The sequence below is a fragment of the Amia ocellicauda genome, chromosome 11 (assembly GCF_036373705.1).
Source record: "Amia ocellicauda isolate fAmiCal2 chromosome 11, fAmiCal2.hap1, whole genome shotgun sequence".
In the NCBI taxonomy this organism is placed as follows: Eukaryota; Metazoa; Chordata; class Actinopteri; order Amiiformes; family Amiidae; genus Amia; species Amia ocellicauda.
This window is the reverse complement of record NC_089860.1, coordinates 35921537-35941314: the sequence shown is the minus strand read 5'-3', so window position 1 is coordinate 35941314 and position 19778 is coordinate 35921537. Positions and strand designations below refer to the sequence as shown.

The window sequence follows — 19778 nt, the reverse complement described above, 5'->3', positions numbered from 1 at the left end:
ACACTCAACACACATACACTCACACATACACTCAACACACACTCAACACACATTCAACACACACACTCACACATACACACATACACTCAACACACATACACTCACACATACACTCAACACACATACACTCACACACTCAACACACATACACTCTCACACACTCAACACACATACACTCTCACACACTCAACACACATACACTCACACATACTCAAACACACACTCACACACACTCACACACACATACACTCACACACACTCACACACACACTCAACACACATTCAACACACATACACTCACACCTACACTCAACACACACACACTCACACACTCACACATACACTCACACATACACTCACACATACACTCAACACACACTCAACACATACACTCACACATACTCAACACACATACACTCACACATACACTCAACACACACTCAACACACATACACTCACCACACACTCACACACACTCAACACACATACACTCACACATACACTCAACACACACTCAACACACATACACTCACACATACACTCAACACACACTCACACACACTCAACACACATACACTCACACATACACTCAACACACACTCACACACACTCAACACACATACACTCACACATACACTCACACATACACTCACACACACTCAACACACATACACTCACACATACACTCAACACACACTCACACACACTCAACACACATACACTCACACATACACTCACACACACTCAACACACATACACTCACACATACACTCAACACACACTCACACACACTCAACACACATACACTCACACATACACTCACACACACTCAACACACATACACTCACACATACACTCAACACACATACACTCACACACTCAACACACATACACTCACACATACACTCAACACACATACACTCACACACTCAACACACATACACTCAACACACACTCAACACACATACACTCACACATACACTCAACACACACTCAACACACATTCAACACACACACTCACACATACACACATACACTCAACACACATACACTCAACACACATACACTCACACATACACTCAACACACATACACTCACACACTCAACACACATACACTCTCACACACTCAACACACATACACTCTCACACACTCAACACACATACACTCACACATACTCAAACACACACTCACACACACTCACACACACATACACTCACACACACTCACACACACACTCAACACACATTCAACACACATACACTCACACCTACACTCAACACACACACACTCACACACTCACACATACACTCACACATACACTCACACATACACTCAACACACACTCAACACATACACTCACACATACTCAACACACACTCAACACACATACACTCACCACACACTCACACACACTCAACACACATACACTCACACATACACTCAACACACACTCAACACACATACACTCACACATACACTCAACACACACTCACACACACTCAACACACATACACTCACACATACACTCAACACACACTCACACACACTCAACACACATACACTCACACATACACTCAACACACACTCACACACACTCAACACACATACACTCACACATACACTCAACACACACTCACACACACTCAACACACATACACTCACACATACACTCACACATACACTCACACACACTCAACACACATACACTCACACACACTCAACACACATACACTCACACATACACTCACACATACACTCACACACACTCAACACACATACACTCACACATACACTCAACACACACTCACACACACTCAACACACATACACTCAACACTCAACAGGCCGTTTCCCACTCTCGTCGCCACGCCGACCACCTCTGACAGACACCCGCCCTCGGTGGGATGCGGTTGCTAGGCGACTAGAACGAACTTCACAACTCTGCCGAAAGGTGAGCCAGCTTTTAAAGGGGTGGTGCTGAGAGAGCGAGAGCGAGAGAGAGCGAGCGAGAGCGAGCGAGAGCGAGAGAGAGCGAGAGAGAGCGAGAGAGAGCGAGAGAGAGAGAGAGAGAGAGAGAGCGCTACCCGGGGAGAGGTCTGCGGGGCGGTGGAAGGGATTAGATGCAGGTGGTGTGTTCAGAGGAGGGAGGCCGATGTGCCGCTGTGCCGCACTCTGTGCCCGCCAGGTGTCTCTGGGTCCCGCCTCATGTGCCGACGCGCGGAGAAGAGGGCCAGTTAGTCTCGCCGGTGGGGGTCTGCTTCACAGCGCAGCGAGGGCCCGAGCAGACACCGCACCCCCCAAGGCATTGAAGACACAATCGCAGTAACTGCCCTGTGTGAGGTGAGCTGCCCCAGCCTGACGCCGGCGCAATGCCAAGAGGCAGCACAACAGGCTCCTGTTTGGCAGACTTCGCACTTGCTGTGACTTACCGTGTTCAGCAGAGGTTCGTAGGTCTGGACTCTTCCCTCTCAACTGACGCCATCGAGATCATCATTTAAACACGTCTTCTGCTCCGGTCAATGTGTTATCAAATACAATAATTTGACTTCCATGTGACAGAGAAAGGTTTGACTCTGTTTGCTCTCGGGGATACAGCATACTCTCTGACATTGGGAGCTTCTGTGTGACTGTAAAGCCGAGCATAATATAAATTTGCTAATTTCACGTGATTTTGGGGATTCTGTGACCCTCATTTCACCATCTGGTTTCACCATTATCGTACATCTGACACGGACTGCTGGATAAACCATCGGGTTCTCCTCTGTTATTTTATGTGTATCAACAGAAGAGCTGTGAGCAGGAATGACGACTCTGGATTTGAATACGAGTTTCATCGATTTTCAGAACTGGCAATACCGCATTGTGAAAATAAAAAAGTAACCCAACCACCACTGTTACTTGTAGCCAGAAGAGGGAAACTCTTTCTTTTTTCAGTGCGGACACATTGTCACAGACTTTGAACCTGTGATAGAATACCATTCTTTTTTCAAAGGGATTTATTTTACTTTTTCTGTGTTGTTAAAGATGTTGAAAGTGTGACCTTTTGGAAACTATGGAGTTTAGTATCATAATAGACACGTGGCCTGCACTGTGACCTTTTGTATACTTTCTTATGCCGAGATGCGCACCAGCCCGGACGACTGGTCACTAGCAGGGCATCCGATGAAGTCTGTGCAGTCTCGGTGTCACATAGTCTGACCCAGGACTCAGACCTCTATCCAGGCACGCCTCCGAGTAGACCCTAAAGCACGTGGTCATTTATATACCGGAGACCCCAAGGCAGTGACTTGGCCAGAACAGGACACGTACCGTGTCTCACTGTGCAGTCGTTCAAAAAAGTGAAATAGAGAAACAACTTCTTTAAAAGCCTTCTCCAATGTGTGAATCTGTAGCCACAGGAGGAACAGGTGACTCAGTGCATCTCACTTCTCTAGAGATTCTGAAACCAAAGGCAAAAATAAATAATAAATATACAGTGAGGGGAAAAAAGTATTTGATCCCCTGCTGATTTTGTACGTTTGCCCACTGACATAGAAATGATCAGTCTATAATTTTAATGGTAGGTGTATTTTAACAGTGAGAGACAGAATAACAACAAAATAATCCAGAAAAACGCATTTCAAGAAAGTTATAAATTGATTTGCATGTTAATGAGGGAAATAAGTATTTGACCCCTTCGACTTAGTACTTGGTGGCAAAACCCTTGTTGGCAATCACAGAGGTCAGATGTTTCTTGTAGTTGGCCACTAGGTTTGCACACATCTCAGGAGGGATTTTGTCCCACTCCTCTTTGCAGATCCTCTCCAAGTCATTACGGTTTCGAGGCTGACGTTTGGCAACTCGAACCTTCAGCTCCCTCCACAGATTTTCTATGGGATTAAGGTCTGGAGACTGGCTAGGCCACTCCAGGACCTTAATGTGCTTCTTCTTGAGCCACTCCTTTGTTGCCTTGGCTGTGTGTTTTGGGTCATTGTCATGCTGGAATCCCCATCCACGACCCATTTTCAATGCCCTGGCTGAGGGAAGGAGGTTCTCACCCAAGATTTGACGGTACATGGCCCCGTCCATCGTCCCTTTGATGCGTTGCAGTTGTCCTGTCCCCTTAGCAGAAAAACACCCCCAAAGCATAATGTTTCCACCTCCATGTTTGACGGTGGGGATGGTGTTCTTGGGGTCATTCCTCCTCCTCCAAACACGGCGAGTTGAGTTGATGCCAAAGAGCTCGATTTTGGTCTCATCTGACCACAACACTTTCACCCAGTTCTCCTCTGAATCATTCAGATGTTGGCAAACTTCAGACGGGCCTGTACATGTGCTTTCTTGAGCAGGGGGACCTTGCAGGCGCTGCAGGATTTCAGTCCTTCACGGCGTAGTGTGTTACCAATTGTTTTCTTGGTGACTATGGCCCCAGCTGCCTTGAGATCATTAACAAGATCCTCCCAAGTAGTTCTGGGCTGATTCCTCACCGGTCTTCATGATCATTGAAACTCCACGAGGTGAGATCTTGCATGGAGCCCCAGACCGAGGGAGACTGACAGTTATTTTGTGTTTCTTCCATTTGCGAATAATCGCACCAACTGTTGTCACCTTCTCACCAAGCTGCTTGGCGATGGTCTTGTAGCCCATTCCAGCCTTGTGTAGGTCTACAATCTTGTCCCTGACATCCTTGGACAGCTCTTTGGTCTTGGCCATGGTGGAGAGTTTGGAATCTGATTGATTGATTGCTTCTGTGGACAGGTGTCTTTTATACAGGTAACGAGCTGAGATTAGGAGAGTCCCTTTAAGAGAGTGCTCCTAATCTGAGCTCGTTACCTGTATAAAAGACACCTGGGAGCCAGAAATCTTGCTGATTGATAGGGGATCAAATACTTATTTCCCTCATTAACATGCAAATCAATTTATAACTTTTTTGAAATGCGTTTTTCTGGATTTTTTTGCTGTTATTCTGTCTCTCACTGTTAAAATACACCTACCATTAAAATTATAGACTGATCATTTCTTTGTCAGTGGGCAAACGTACAAAATCAGCAGGGGATCAAATACTTTTTTCCCTCACTGTATATATAATCTGTCCGGTGCTGCTGGAGTTTTGTACATGAAGCAATGGTCTCACATTACATAGCGTTTGGTTTTGAAAGGCTTTAATGGCTTTGATATTCGCCCCTTTGAAACGCTCTAAGCGGTTGTCAGTTAAATTGAGAAGAATCTCTTTAACATTTGTGCGTCGCGCGAGGAGAGTGACTTTGGCATTAACTGATGGAGCAATTACATGTCAGCCCATTTGGAAATGAAGAGCTCTCCACGAAGATCACTCCGCCGCGATCTCGGCGGCCTTTGTAATTATTCAGACAGATTTGCCGTCGCCCGCGTAGGAATCAGGATTTCTCCTCTGGGTGCGGGGTTTCCAGCAGTACGGGCTCAGTCCGGACTGTGAAAGGGGGAATACAAAGAGACATATTGTGTCCTCATAGTGAAGTTTCTGCATTGGACCTCCAGAATTTGTTTGCAAGTGCCTTAGGTGCAGAAGACGTTTGGCAGGGCTCAGGATGTTGTGGGTCTGATCTGACAACACGTAGTACAAGCAGTCCTTCACAGAGAAACTGGGCAAATTGTCAGACATGGACCTGATGCACTCAGGAGGGGTTCGAGGGTCTAGTTGTGAATTTAAACAGGGAGCATCAGCAAGAGAATCAAATTTAACGGTTACCTGAAGTCTGATTACAATTGCAACACCCCGAAGGTCCTTCCTCATAACCATGTAGTAATCCTTATAGTAGACATGAGCCTGTTACACCAGGCTTGGCAATTCTCCACAGTGGGCGAGCTATAAAAGAAAAGGTGTCACAGTACAACACAAGGACACAGTCTGCTCCACAGTTTACACTCAGAGGAGCAGAGGAGGGTGCATGTGCTTCGGTATGTCAGATGCGCCAGTCTGGTGTGGTTCTGTGGGTCTCTTTAAGTCATCGGTGGCTTAAGACCTGGGGGAAAGTGCAGTAATTGATTCAACTGAGCACATAATTAGTTCAGTGAGGTAATTAAGGAGTGCGGCTCCCAATGAAAACCAGACGACTCTTGAGACTTAAGAGGACTGACATTGTGACCCCCCCCCCATACCTTGCATTATACCGCACTGTACCGTCTGTGATGTGCAAAGTGTCGCTCAGAGTGACACCAGAGCTCCCTTGTGGATGAGGCCTCTGTGTCTCTCTCATCCCCAGACTGAACAGATCTCTGACTCCGTCTCTGGCCACTCGCGCTCCTGTCAGGGCTGTCCTGCCAGTCAGAGACGCTGAGATCTGGAGGGGTTTGTTGATATTGTTTCTGTTTTTGATGAGGATGAATCACTTTGCATTCAGGGTCACTTCAGTTTATCCTCCGCAGGGATTCTCTTGTCTTAGAAAAGCTCAGATTCTTGTTGTTGTTGTTGTTGGACTTCAGAGTTATGTAATGGGGAAGAGTATTTATTTATTTATTTATTTATTTATTTATTTGCGAAGATTGAATATTGGACATTGAATATAGCAGGAAGATCTCCACAGGCCTGTTTAAAAGCTCAGTAATGAATACAGCTTCTCTTCCTCGGCCCTTCTTCTCTAGCAGGGGTTAAATCATTTGATACAAACAAATCAGATGGGCTCTGTTGTGCCTCCTGCACGGGAAACCGACGCTGTATTGTTAATAAACAGTAATGGCAAACGGGATCCTATTTCACAGAGCTGTGCGTTGGTTGTCGGCCCTCGTCCAAACTGCAGACTGTACTGCAGGGTCTGCAGGAGCTTGGCATCAACGAGAGACTCGCTGTGTCTGCAGCCAGCGCTGGAGAAAGGAAGAGATTACAGCTTCCGTAAGCCTTTCCGTGGTCGTACGGAGGCCTTTGTTTCTCCGTGACATTTTCTCCTGGATGATATCAGATCAACATCGGAGGAGAGAGACACGAGGCCGGTGTGAGACCACAGGGATCTGACGTTCATCAGCCACACATGGATCTTACAGGGAAATAAATATAGCCAGGCAGGTGCACGTTCAGCCGTCCTTCCCAAAAGACTTTTGCAAAATCGACGGCTTCCTCTTCCCGTCTTGAGCAGGGGATGGTCTGATCCGGCTCGTGTCCCCCACCAGACACAACGCGCTTCCCATGAACGCAGCATCCTAAGAACCTTTGGGGAATTTCTGTGCTTTAATCGGCAGCGTCAGTGTTTACTCATTTGTGCGGCACGTTTGTGTTTTCCTTCATAATGAGGAATGGCAACAAAGAGACAAAGCTACCCTTTAAATCGTGCGTCACTGTGGGTGCCACCAGGCAGGAGGGAATTTTTTAAGATTGAATTTCTAATCTCTTGTAGAAACAGTAAAATCAACACCGCAGCCCCCCCCCGAACACTGGGAAGCAGTGTGTCTTCCACTTCGTCAGCACGGGGACTGTCAGAGACGCCCCCTTCGGCTGTTTTCTTTCTTTTGCCGTGGTAGGAGAGACTGCCGAACAGGAGTGAGAAGGAGGGGTGATCATCTTGCGTCTCGGCGCTCAGGACAGTCCCTCTACTGTTGGGTCTTAACTGCCATGTTGTAAGACAACCATTGATCAACGTCTCGTCTTTTGGTACTGTGGCTCTGTCCTGTTGTCCTCCCTCTATGTTGCTCTGCACTGTAGAATGAATCCACATCTGTTTGTTATTTTAAACATTTGGACATATGAGTTCTCATGTTTTTTTTTTTTCTGACTGTTCACGTAGGATGCCCGGGTGTATAATCTGTCTAGCCTTCAGAGACACCTGCAGTTACAACTAGTGCAGAAATAGTTAAGAAACAATTGAGTGGGTTAATTACGCATTTAACATGCTGTTAATTTGCAATCGTCTGCTATCAATTAGATCAGTCAGAAGAGCTGATCGGTTTGTTTCGTCTGCGTGTGAGACGCTAAATAACAGTAAAGGATGGACAGAAACATAAAGAGTAAAGCCTAACGTAGTCAGTCCTTTTTATATTGCAGGTTTTTAAAATAAACACACAATCAGGCTCTTGATTATTCTGTGTGGGGACAATAATATCGACTGACTCCTTCAGGGTGTCTGTACTACCACTAGTAACAGGCTGAGCCCCAGATTAAGTGTGTGGTGACAGTTCGTGGAGGTCAGGGTGTGTTTCTGTGGTGCCTGTGTCCGTCGCACAACAAAGACACGCTGGAGATACTTGGCAACACTACTTCACTCCTCCTGTGTAAAATAGCTGTTGCACAGGGCAGTTACAGAGCTGCCACTTGGTATGAAGGGAGAAAACTTCTTCGCTCGAAGGGGGTGAAGGAGCATCGTGCGTACAGACAGTACACGGTGTAATGGGGCGCAGAAAAGCAGGCCTCTCCCTGCAGCAGCGTATCTCATCTGTCTTCACTTCCAACCGCCCTGGAAGTTCCTGCTTCACGAGGGTCGGTTTCCGTGCTGGTCACGTTCCTCCGCTGGCACACGTCCAGTGAGCGCCGGGGCTGTGTGAGTCGCACAATTAACTCAGCCCACTCTCCCTGCCTCCGGAGACCACAGGAGTACAATCGAAAGAGAGAGGATCTGTGTCTGCTTAAACCCTCCCCTTTGGGAACAGGGAAAGCTGAGATCGTCTTTGTGCTTCACGTCAAGTCAAAACGACGCTCTCAGAACTACAAATCGACTCTTATCGACCCCCTTCGTTGGTGGTCTTGTGCGACTGATGCTCGTCTGTGCGTGTCTCGCCCACAGGAATGCTAGCGGGTTCGCGGCAGGTGCTTCTGCAGGGACCGTGGCGAAGCACAAGATGTGTTGTGCATCAGCGGATTGTTGTTGATCGTTAACTGTTATAACTTTTACGTTCTTCTGGTTTAGTTTTTTTTTTTTTTTTTTTTAATCTTTTTGATGCAGCAGATGACATTTTGGTTTTCGTTTATGCAGATTTTCTCTAATCAGGGCTGGCCTGGTCAGGGGAAGCTTGGCTTGGTTTGGTTTGGTTCGACAGGAAGCAATTATATCACACAATACTAGCTGCTCTCAAAGTTTTCCTTATTTATGCAGGTGTTGCATCAGTTGTTTTGTTGCAGTCCAGCAGTGTGAAGTGTCAGTGTGTGTTTCACTATCGAGAGCGTTGTGGATGTTGCTCTGTGAGAAACAAAGCGCTCACTTTTGTATCCTGGCCGGCCCAACCTGCGCTGGTTCTTGCCAGGCTCAGCGCGTTGGCAGCCGTGGCTCCGTGGGTTCGGTCTGTTTTCTTTGCTAAGTTAATTAGCTGCGATGTGTTGAAGGGCAGCCCTCTCTCTCTGTAAGCCCAAATTTGTTATATAAATGTTAGAGCTGGAGCTCGTGGGCGCGTTGCCTAAACACACGACCAGCGGCTCCAGTATTGGTGAAATCTGAGATCAGCACGCAGTGTTGAGTGGACTTGGCTTCGCCGCCCTGAGTGACCACACAGAGCCGTTTCTCTCTCCGGCCCCCGAACCCAGTCCGTTGGCTCAGCGCTGCTCAGTCCATCACATCCATTGAAAGGAGTTCAATGTGGGAGGAGACTCGTATGCTTTTACAAGCATGAGCGATCGCCCCGCAGGGCCACGTGTGTTATTGACAGTAAAGGGGTCTTTTTTGTTTCGAAACAGTTCGCTCATTGCTCTCTGCAGACTGGGGTGGGAAGTTAAATGAGTGAAGACGCTAACCACTATAATACATATTATTGATGGATATATATTTTTTCATCCTCTGAACACCTGTTGTACAGTGTTTATTTAGTTTAGTTGTGTGTATAATCTGTCTGTATGTGCCCTATACGTGTGATGCAGTATTTCTAGTCTAATCCTCAGTAGCTGTGTTTTGTACTGTATGTGATGGGAAGAAGCATTCAAAACGGAGGGAGATAACTGAGAAGAGAGAAGATAAGATAGAGATCCGGTGTCAGGGTGTTAATGAACCGAAATAACACATTGCGTATTTCACTTCCACAGCTGTAACCACAAGGGCAGAGCTGTTGCACCTTTGGTGGTGCTGTTGCTGTCGTTGTTGTTGTTGTGGCTGGGATCCCCATCTCGCTCTGTGAATGACACGCTCGCCGCTCGTTCCAGCCGGGTGTCGAAACGTCCCTGCCGTCCGGCTCCCCTCCGCACCGCAGTGACGCCTGAAGGCATTGCAGACAATAGGCCGCGATTTCATGGCTCCCTCTCAGCCCTGGAATTCGCTCGGGCCTTTTGTGTTAAAACTCCTGGCAGCGATACGCTTCATTTACCGAAACCCTTCTGGTCGGAAGCCCGGGATTCCTGCGATCTCGGCACAAAAAGTTCCTGTTTGTGTTTGAGGTCACAGGACGTTTTCTGGAAGTCACTTGAAATGAGAAGGAAGAGTATATTTGTTTTTGTTTTCTTGTGCTTGTGGGATTCCTTCCCAGTAGAGTCCGTACGGCAGTCACATTGTACAGCCTGCTGTAGTCCCCGTTAGGCAGGAGACTCTGTTTCTTGTGATCATTCCTAGCCAATACGGCAGCGAACCTTTCCTGGCTGAAGTTAGTGCCACCTGACAGGAGCTTGTAAACCGACAGCCCGGTCAACAACCGACCAAGCAAAGCCTCTGTACTAGAACAAGGACACAAATCCCTTAAGACCTGATGATGTAATGCATCAGCTTGAACTGGAGCCACTGAAATAGGAGGGAAGTCCCTGTATTCGTCAGAGGCCAGATGTTTAGGATCCACTCAGGGTGATTTCCAGAATCCATTTTTTTTTTTTTTCTGGAGCTTAACCTTGCCGTATGACGGGGAGCTCTCCCTCTTTCCCTCTCTCTCTCTCACTCTCTCGGCACATGTGTGTCTGCATGTGTCTGTGCGCATGGCTGCTGATTCACTCCCCCTGTGTGTGTGTGTGTAGTGGGGGGTGAGCATGTGTGCGGAGAGGAGAGTGGTGCTGTCTGCTCAGCTGTGAATCAGACAAAGGGAAGGCAGCCAGAGAGACCGTAACTCCGTCCCTTCCTGGAGTCACCGTTTAATAAACCGTTTTGGCGATCGATCCGCTGAAAGGTAGTGGCTTGTTCGCATGCGGCGCCGCTGCCGAATCGATCCTGTTTGAGCCGAGAAGCGGTGTGTTTCGCCCTCACTCCATTAACGCGCTTGTGTGTATTACTGCTGGCACAGTCCTCTACAGATACAGTTGAGAAGATCTATAGGATTGCAGGCAACGCTGGTGAATGTGGGTCACTCTCGCTCACAGCGGCACGCGCCTGCGGTTCCATACGAGCTGCGGTTCCCGGCTGCTGTGTCGGCGGAAAATGAAAGCTCGGTTTTTGAAAGGCGTCATCTGTGCCAAAGGCAGATGGTCCCAACAAAGCAGGCCAGGTATCTGGTGAGTTTCCGAACCGAGGAGAACCGAAGGACTTATAAAGGACAAGCACCGGCAGAAGAGCCCACAGGTCCCTCTGTCCCTGAGGACAGGTACGTGAGGACCGCTCTCTCACCCAGACCCCCTTCCTGTCCCAACGAGCCTTTCCTCCCTGTGTGTTGAGATTGTTTCCTTGCACACACAAGCAGGCCACGGTCATCTGCCGTTTGATCATGAAAACGGTGTCCTTCCCCCAGTGTTAGGAAGTGTTAGTCGACAATCGTAAAATGATTACAGGGGTCCGTTCGGCACATCTTGACCACAGGAAGACTGTTGAAGTTTGGAAAACCAGAATCTTTTTAAATAATTGTGATTCCTGTGATCCTTATTGATTCCTGTTCAGGTATTTAAAAGCCTGCATCGATATACTGATGTCAGCATGGGAGTGAATTGCAAAGGTCCCTTTAGTGGCGCTTACCGATCATAAACTGGAGAGGGATTCTCACCTTACATAAGAAAGTGTCCAATCGAGAGGAGCCCATTCACCCCATCGTGCTCGTTTGGTGTCCATTAATAACTAAGTGATCAAGGATCCTATCCAGTCTGTTTCTGAATGTTCCCAAATTGTCTCTTCAGCCTCATCGCTGGGGAGTTTGTTCAGATTGTGACGCCTCTCTGTGTGAAGAAGTGTCTCCTGTTTTCTGTCTTGAATGCCTTGAAGCCCAATTTCCATTTGTGTCCCCGGGTGCGTGTGTCCCTGCTGATCTGGAAAAGCTCCTCTGGTTTGATGTGGTCGATGCCTTTCATGATTTTGAAGACTTGGATCAAGTCCCCACGTAGTCTCCTCTGTTCTAGGGTGAAAAGGTTCAGTTCCTCAGTCTCTCAGTAGGACATTCCCTTCAGACCTGGAATAAGTCTGGTTGCTCTCCTCTGAACTGCCTCTAGAGCAGCGATATCTTTCTTGAAGTGTGGAGCCCAGAACTGTCCACAGTATCCAGATGAGCTCTAACTAGTGCATTGTACAGTCTGAACATCACTGCCCTTGTGCTCAATTCTACACTTTTGACAATATACCCTAACATTGTGTTTGCCTTTTTTATTGCTTCCCCACATCTTATAGGTTTCAAAGCATGTGTACAAAATCTACATTGACTGATAGTTTAAAAAGTATTTCCTTTTGCCTATGAAGAACAGTATGTCAAGATTGGTTTATTTTAGAATCTGAGTGTCATTCCCATTTGATCATTTTAACTTCCATTGTAGATGTTGGAGAAAGTAACTATTACAAAACAGAAGTGGACTAGAAACATAATTGTTTTCAACAAAGTCCCGTCGGTCCCTCGAAAGCAGTAGACGTTCAGTTAAACTTCACCATTTATTGGCCTGAAGCGCATAAGACTGGGAGTCCTTAGAGTATATTGTGTAGATGTTTTTTCAGTTGTCTCTCATCCACTGTGGTTCCTGGCTCAGTAAGTGGACCCTCTGGAGGACGATGGCTCCAGACAATGCCTGAAACGAGATCTCTGTCTCGGTGGAGCCCAGCGACCGCACTGTGTCAGGAATGTGTTCGCGGGGCGCTACTCTCGGCCCCGGGTTCCCGTCACCATGAGTCTCCCGGGTGAAAGACGGGGCAGATCGTGCTCGAGTCATGTGTGGGTTGAGGATGAGTTGCAGTTGAAACCCAAACCATGAATTAAGGGGAGGACAGTTTATACTGCACGGATGCCTCTGCCAAGTCTCCTCTCAGTCTTACCTACAGTGTTTACTTCAGAGACCTGAGATGATTGCTTATTTAATGGGCTGTGCTTCTTCTCAGATTACTTAGGAGCTCTTTTCCTCCCCTGTCTCTGCAAGGCAGCCGTCTGTTGTGAGACGTCTTTCATCCTCCCTGCTTTTCATCCCAATAAATTCGAAATCCGGCGTATTTGGGATGAGTTTATCAGGTTATCAAGCGGGAATACTGATAGGGTATTTGATGAGTGCTTCTGCTTTCTGGCATCACCAAATCTCATTTCCCATTTCACTCGTTGGCTCGTTCGTTTACCTTTTGCTTCCGAGAGGAGGACCAGAGATGTGTTCAGCTGCCAAGAGCACCAGGCTCGAACGAGTGACCAACATTAGAGAACATCTGATTACTGTGGAGGCTTTATTGTTTTTATTCTTTATACTGGGCGTGAAATTGCAGCAGGTGAACATTACACACTCTGGTGCTTTGGTGCATTTAATCTTAAACACCTAGAGAAGTGAGCGGCAGATTTGATTGGAGCCCAATCCCGAGACCTTTGACACTTTAAACTGATGAGCCACTTAAGGGCTGTCCCTCTTTCTGTCTGCCTTCGAGTCGTCGGTTGTGCCGGAACCTAAACCCAGACCCCTTTGGACCGTTTACCCTCACATAAAGCCTGCAAGCTTGCATGGGTCTCCTCTGTGTCTGTCCCTCGCACGCCGGCCTAAGGAGACCAGAATCCGGAGGACGGGCAAGAAGCTGGCCGAGCCGCCGGAGAGAGTCCCAACCCGGAAGACCCTCCCGACTGGAACGACGTGAACCGCGGTCGAGAGAGATGGAACCAAGCGGCCAGTCCGACGAAACTGGAAAAGCCATGAAAAAAGTGTAAAATTTGGTGTCGTAGTTTGTTCTTTTATTTATTCTTTCGTAGGCTTTCTTTCCTTTTCTGAACCGCATTAATGGTTCACATGTGCCGTGAAGTGGGTTGTTAAAATGTTGGCGATGCACCAGCCTGCGGGGGGGAACAGGACGCAGGTGAAGTCCTTTTTCCAGGAAGAGAAACTTCGAGTGAGAGACGGATTGTGTGTCCGAGGGGAGAGTTTCTGCCTAAAATCCTTATTAGCACTAAATACTATAAATAGCACAAGAAAAAGTGAAATCTTGAATCCCTGAAAGTGTATTTTTAAATCCCTCCACGGCTCTGCCAGCCCTGCTGAAACCCTGACGCAGAGCTGTAATTATTTTTGACAAACTCGAACCGCACCGATTCTCATTCCATCAGCGTCCGGTTCTGCACCTTTTTGGGGTGGCGGGGGGGGAGGGGCTGCGAGTTGGCACTGACATTGTGGAAACTGAGATACACAAAGGAGAAACCGCAGTGAAATCTGAATAAACAGAGGTTTTAAAGAATCTGGATCGAGCCTTCAGACAGTAGTTTGGTGGTTGAATTGAATATATAGAATCGGTTACATAATGTTAATTATGCGGTGAAGTTTTGACTCGCATTCTCTGAGGGATTAACCCGTTGCTGCCCAGTCAACATCTGCCCCTGTAAGAGCTGTACACCTGCACCTACATACTGGAGACGTATCTCATAGCAAGCAGATACACAAAGGAGTGCATGTCTCTCAGTAGATGTTTATTTGAATTCCCGGCACTTTTGTGTCTTTGCTTACAGGTGAGACGTGGGGTTTTCCACAGGAGACACAAGGCCTGACGCTGTTTCTCCTCTTTCCCAACAGGAACAGACTGGAGGATATTAATAAGGGACACACAGGACAGTTAATGTTGGGAATAGTGCAATAAGGAGCAACTGTAACCGACAGAGAACCTGCAGGAACCCGCGGATCAGGACCTGAGGTACGTTCTGCACACGTTCTGTGGGTTTCGGTCGTTTACATTCTGGTGATGTGGTGATACCGATGTGAACCACAGCTTCGGGCTGCCGAGGAGCAAGGCCTGGTGTCTGTGATTATTTTCAGATGAGTTAAATACAGTTTCTGTGCTGCCCAACATTAAATAGAGGTTAAAAAAGCTTCGTGTCTGTGTGCCTGGCCGTACGCAAGTGTGTGTAGATTGTAGATGTAGATGCAAATTAAGGTGTTTTGCATCAGATTTGTGCAAGTTATGAATGTTTATATATACGGCCTTCTGCTGGAGTTGGCATGTTGCCTCTCGTAGTGAGTTTTTGGTCAAACCTGATCTACCAAGAAAAAATACTCAAAGCTGTCAAAAGTCTCAAGTATATTTCCATCCGTCATCTTCCCCATGGGCTGAGTTTCATAATAAACTGAGTCCAGAAAACAGCCTAAACGCTCATGAGAAACCCCCTGGGAAACACTGTCACTGTGGGACGTTGGGCTGTAATAACACTGTGCTGTGGGTCCGGTCAGTGCTGCTCACAGTAAAGACATGAATCACGTATCGCCTTATTGGTGCCGAGACACACAGAGGCTTTCAAACAGTGATCTAGCATCAGATTCAGTTGATTTGAACAAACAAACTGAGCTTTCCTGCCAATTGACTGGTTAATGCCTCTAATAGGTGCCTGGCTCTGTATCGCAGTTTGCTGTTCATCGAAAGGAACTACAAAGAAACGCTCACCATCAGACCCCTCTGGAGTTATCGAATAAACTGATTAATAATGCAAATGAAAGCTTTTAACGCAGGTCTAGGGAGAAGACATGAACGTTGAGAAAAACAACCCAAGAACGACCCAAGACACCTTTCCAAATAATCCCCCTCTTTGCCAGTCGGCCCTCTGTGAGCAAGTCCAGTTTGGTAACAGATGTTTTCTTTTCTTCTCGTGTTTCTGTCGGTACGTGGCAGCCGCTAGTGTCCCTGTCAGTATCAGCTCGTTCAGGCGTCACAGAGTTTAGAGAAACTTTTTTATTTTTAACTCGTTCTTCTGCCTCTCGATCGATACGTTTATTTGTTTTTAACAGTAACATCTGATTTACGATGGATTAACAAGGATTAATCCAAACACTTGCATGATGCACATGAAAACAGGTGAGCTTGTGATGTCATTGACCTCAGCTCAGGTAGTGTGGTGGAAACGCACCCGACCCATACCAGGCAGGCTGGGCTCGGTTCCGGCTTGGTTCGGGGTCCTCAGTTTCTTACCCAGGCATGGGGTTGTGCTTGTTGCCCCTTTACCCGCCCTGTGCCGAGGACGGGGCCTCCGACTCCGAGCCGCACTCACGGTGGGTGGCCTGTTTACACCCTGCTGGCCGGGTTCCCGCACCTCCAGACCGAATGCAGATGGCCGTCATGTTGCCGAGTCCAGGAACTCCCCCCCCCGTCGCTCACAGCAGCGCCACCCTGAGGGGCCCGGCCCGTAGAATAGGTCCTCACCGGGTGGCTCGGCCCCCGGGGAAAGCAAGCGCTCTGGAGGAAAAGCTTGCTAAGGCTCTCAGTCCGACGTGTCACTGAAGCCCTTCTTTACAACAGAAAAAAGAAAACGCAGCAGTGATTTATTACCTGGGAGGAATTTCCTTCGTGTTTCAGCGACAGAGTCACGTCCTCCCGGTCCTCTGTGGTGCTGAAGGGCGTCTGTCATGGGATTTATTTGTTATTATGTATTGGAGAGGCTCCCCTTATGGCTGCGGATAATCTGCCCTTCCAGAGAGTATTTCAAATGCTGATAACTGTCATCTTGCAATCTAATTAATACCAGCCAACATCTTTCCAGGGGGCCTTTTTGTGAAACTGGCCATGAGCGAAACCAAGTAGTCTTCGTGTTGTGCAAATGACTTTATTTATCTCCTAACATTTGACCTCTTCATTTCCCTGGCCTCACTTATAAGACCAAGACTCTTTGATATAATCAGCCCAGGCCCCCGAGCGTTACCGGATTCGACGGCTGCTTTGTGCCGATTTGTTGTTTCAGATTTTTGGCCCAGTGAATTCTGTCCGGAGTCTCATCCTAAACGGCAGCTTGATGCCGATTCTGGCTCGGCCCGGTTTTAAAGCGGCCCGGTAAAACATGCTGCCAGTGTCCCATAAAACAGGACACATAGTCTATATAAAGCATCCTGCCTAAGATTTCACATGGCACCATACCGAAGAGTGTCAGAGGTTTCTCTCCAATCTGTGGTCAAAAACCAGTGTCCCTCATGGGTTTGGGTCAAATACCAGAGGCCTGTAAACTATAGTCTTGAGCGTGTATGTTGTCCCACTGGCACGGGGACCAGATTGAAACAGTCGAGGCACTGTCATGAGTTATACGGTATCCCTGGCTGTTTACAGATTTAAATAGCTTTGATTTAAGTTGGAATAAACAAAAGCCAATGCAACTCAACTTAAAGGCAGGAGCTGGTAATACAGTTTTAACCAGAGAATCCACCTTAAAAGAAGTCCTGACACTGTTTTGTGTGCCAGCGTTAAACTCGGCCATAATGCCCTCGTTCTCCCAATCCTCCAGGCTAAGCAGATATTAGTCAGGGTTTCCAAAAGCAAACTTCACAGAGGGATCGGAGAACAATACAGGCTGTAATTCCTCTCGTCGAGGAGGGCAGCGCTGCGCCAGAGATGGGGGACGCGCAGAGAGGTGCCGGCTCCGGTACGCCGCCGTGGTTGATAAGTGCCACAGTAATCGCCCGTGAGGAGCGCGGATGAGAAAAGGTACGAGCCTAAAGCCACTGCTTGAGCTAATTTATGTCTTTGTCTCTGACACTCTGTCCCTGTATTAGCATATTTATAGCCTGCAGTTTGTTGCGCAGCAATTTAAAAATGCGTCAATCAAGAGTTTACGGAGAAAAAACAACAATTAACAACCGCCTGCTAAAATACCGTCATTCAGAACATTTATTTTCAGATTTCTGTTTTCTCCTGCTGCCTGGAGACGGGTGTCATTTCATGCCAGATTAAAAAGATTTAAACATGTTCACACTGACGTTCTGAGCGATCGGATGTACGGTTCCTAAAGATTTGCGTCTGAGTTTAAGAGCGTCAAATGTGTTGCCTTAAACAGAATTACAATAAGTGAAATTAATTTGGAAAGAGCCGCGGAGAAAATCCTAGACTATCCGGGCCACGAAGGTGACTTTGAGTTTCATGTTTTGGAATATTTTATCTTTAATTTAATTGAACATCGAGGCCATTTCCTTAGAATAAGAGAGAGGTCCTTTTCAAAATCGACACACCCTGCCCCCCGTGTGGAAAATGTCACAGTTTGCGTACTTTCTATTGACCAGAGTCCCTAGCTGTGGAAGCGGGGGTGAACCTCCTGCTTTCAACACACCTGTGTCCCCTCACCCATCGCTCGGGGGGCTGCTGTACAGGGGTCCCCCTGTGAACATCCCCTGCTCTTCATATCAAAGATGATGATTCATCACTTCAGGTGTCTTAACGACTTCACTGGTCAAACACATATTTCTGTTTCCCTGGCAGATGTCCTTTTATCAGTGATTTTAAGTAGAAATCAGTGATGTGTCTCATGTGTGGATATAGCATCCAGCCTGCATACAAGCATTTGTGTACAGTGTTTGTGTCCGTGTGTCATGTGATTTCTGTGTCTGCTGTTGATTCCCCGTGCTGTGCGGTCCTCTCTGTGTGGGAGACGTGGGCTGCTGAGCTGTGCGTCCGGACCCTTAATGGACCCACTCACAGCCCAGCATGGAGCCGGAGGAGGAGGAGGAGGAGGAGGAGGAGGAGAGAAGGAAAGATGTGGAGGGAGGAGAAGTGGGAGAAGGGGAGGCAGACACAGGGAGGCTGAGATTAAAGGATGGGTGGGAGTGAGGGAGAAAAAGACTGTAGAGGATCGAAGGGGAGGGAGGAAAGAAAAGGAAACGTACTTACAGGTCGGTGAGAGGGAGAGGGAGAGAGGGCAGGTGAACAGGCTAGAGGGCCGAACACAGGTTTGGCACGCCGCACAGATCAGCGCTTCCCGGTACAGCGCTGTCTCGGGCACACACGTGTCTGTCTCACACGCAGTCAGCTGAGACTCGAATGGGAACAGAGACGTGCACACCTGTCTCGCTCTGGTGTCGATCGGTTGATCACGGACAGGTGCGATCAGATGCTTCCTGCCCGTTGGCTGGCTGGGCACCAAGTCAGAGGAAACCTGGTTCATTTCCTCAATGAGATCAAGATTAAATATAGACAAAACTTTTCATAAACAAATGTCTTCTGCATACGTTTGCTTTTTGCGTGTGTGTGCGTGTGTCATAAAGGCTCTTTTGTTTCATGGGCCTGGGTTGACCTCGTTTGTAGCAGATGCACCCTACAGTGTTTTTAAGGGCTGGCTCCTTCGCAATATACGTCGCTCTACCACTTCCTGTTGTCTCAAGACAAGAGCCCTCTGCCCAGTCTTATTTTATGTGTCAGATTAGGAGCTGAACACAACGACAGTCCTACAACACACAGATCACAATATACGACAGGGATACAAATTCAAGTAAAGGAACAAGCAGGTGCCAGTTTTGATTCTGTAGGAGAGAACGTGTCTGGCGCTGAATTAAGCGGAGTGTCGTTGAATAATAATTGTGTATTTTAAGTGGCATATATTCTCCTTGTACTTCCTTGCAGGGGAACAGAAAGCTTTATTAATCCAAGCCTTTCAGTAACACAAGCCTTGACTATAGTACTCTGGGTGCTGTTCAATTCCCTGAGAGCTGTAATTTTCTAAAATGTGTAAATACTCTTTTTACAGACACGGATTGTATTATTCAGTCGCCGTCAATTTCAACGGGTGGATTATTATATACTGTTATTCACCAGCTGTTTTTCTACTTATA

The 19778-nt window shown here is 47.4% G+C and overlaps 1 protein-coding gene across 1 annotated transcript in view; it reads left to right on the top strand.

The window, feature by feature from the left end:
* The window catches only part of hivep3b (HIVEP zinc finger 3b), a 94637-nt gene that overhangs the window by 12961 nt on the left and 61898 nt on the right, over window positions 1-19778 (top strand). The window contains exon 2 of the mRNA XM_066717702.1: window positions 14781-14898. The gene's annotated coding sequence lies outside the window, so the exon portion shown is untranslated. The remainder of the gene's footprint in view (window positions 1-14780; window positions 14899-19778) is intronic.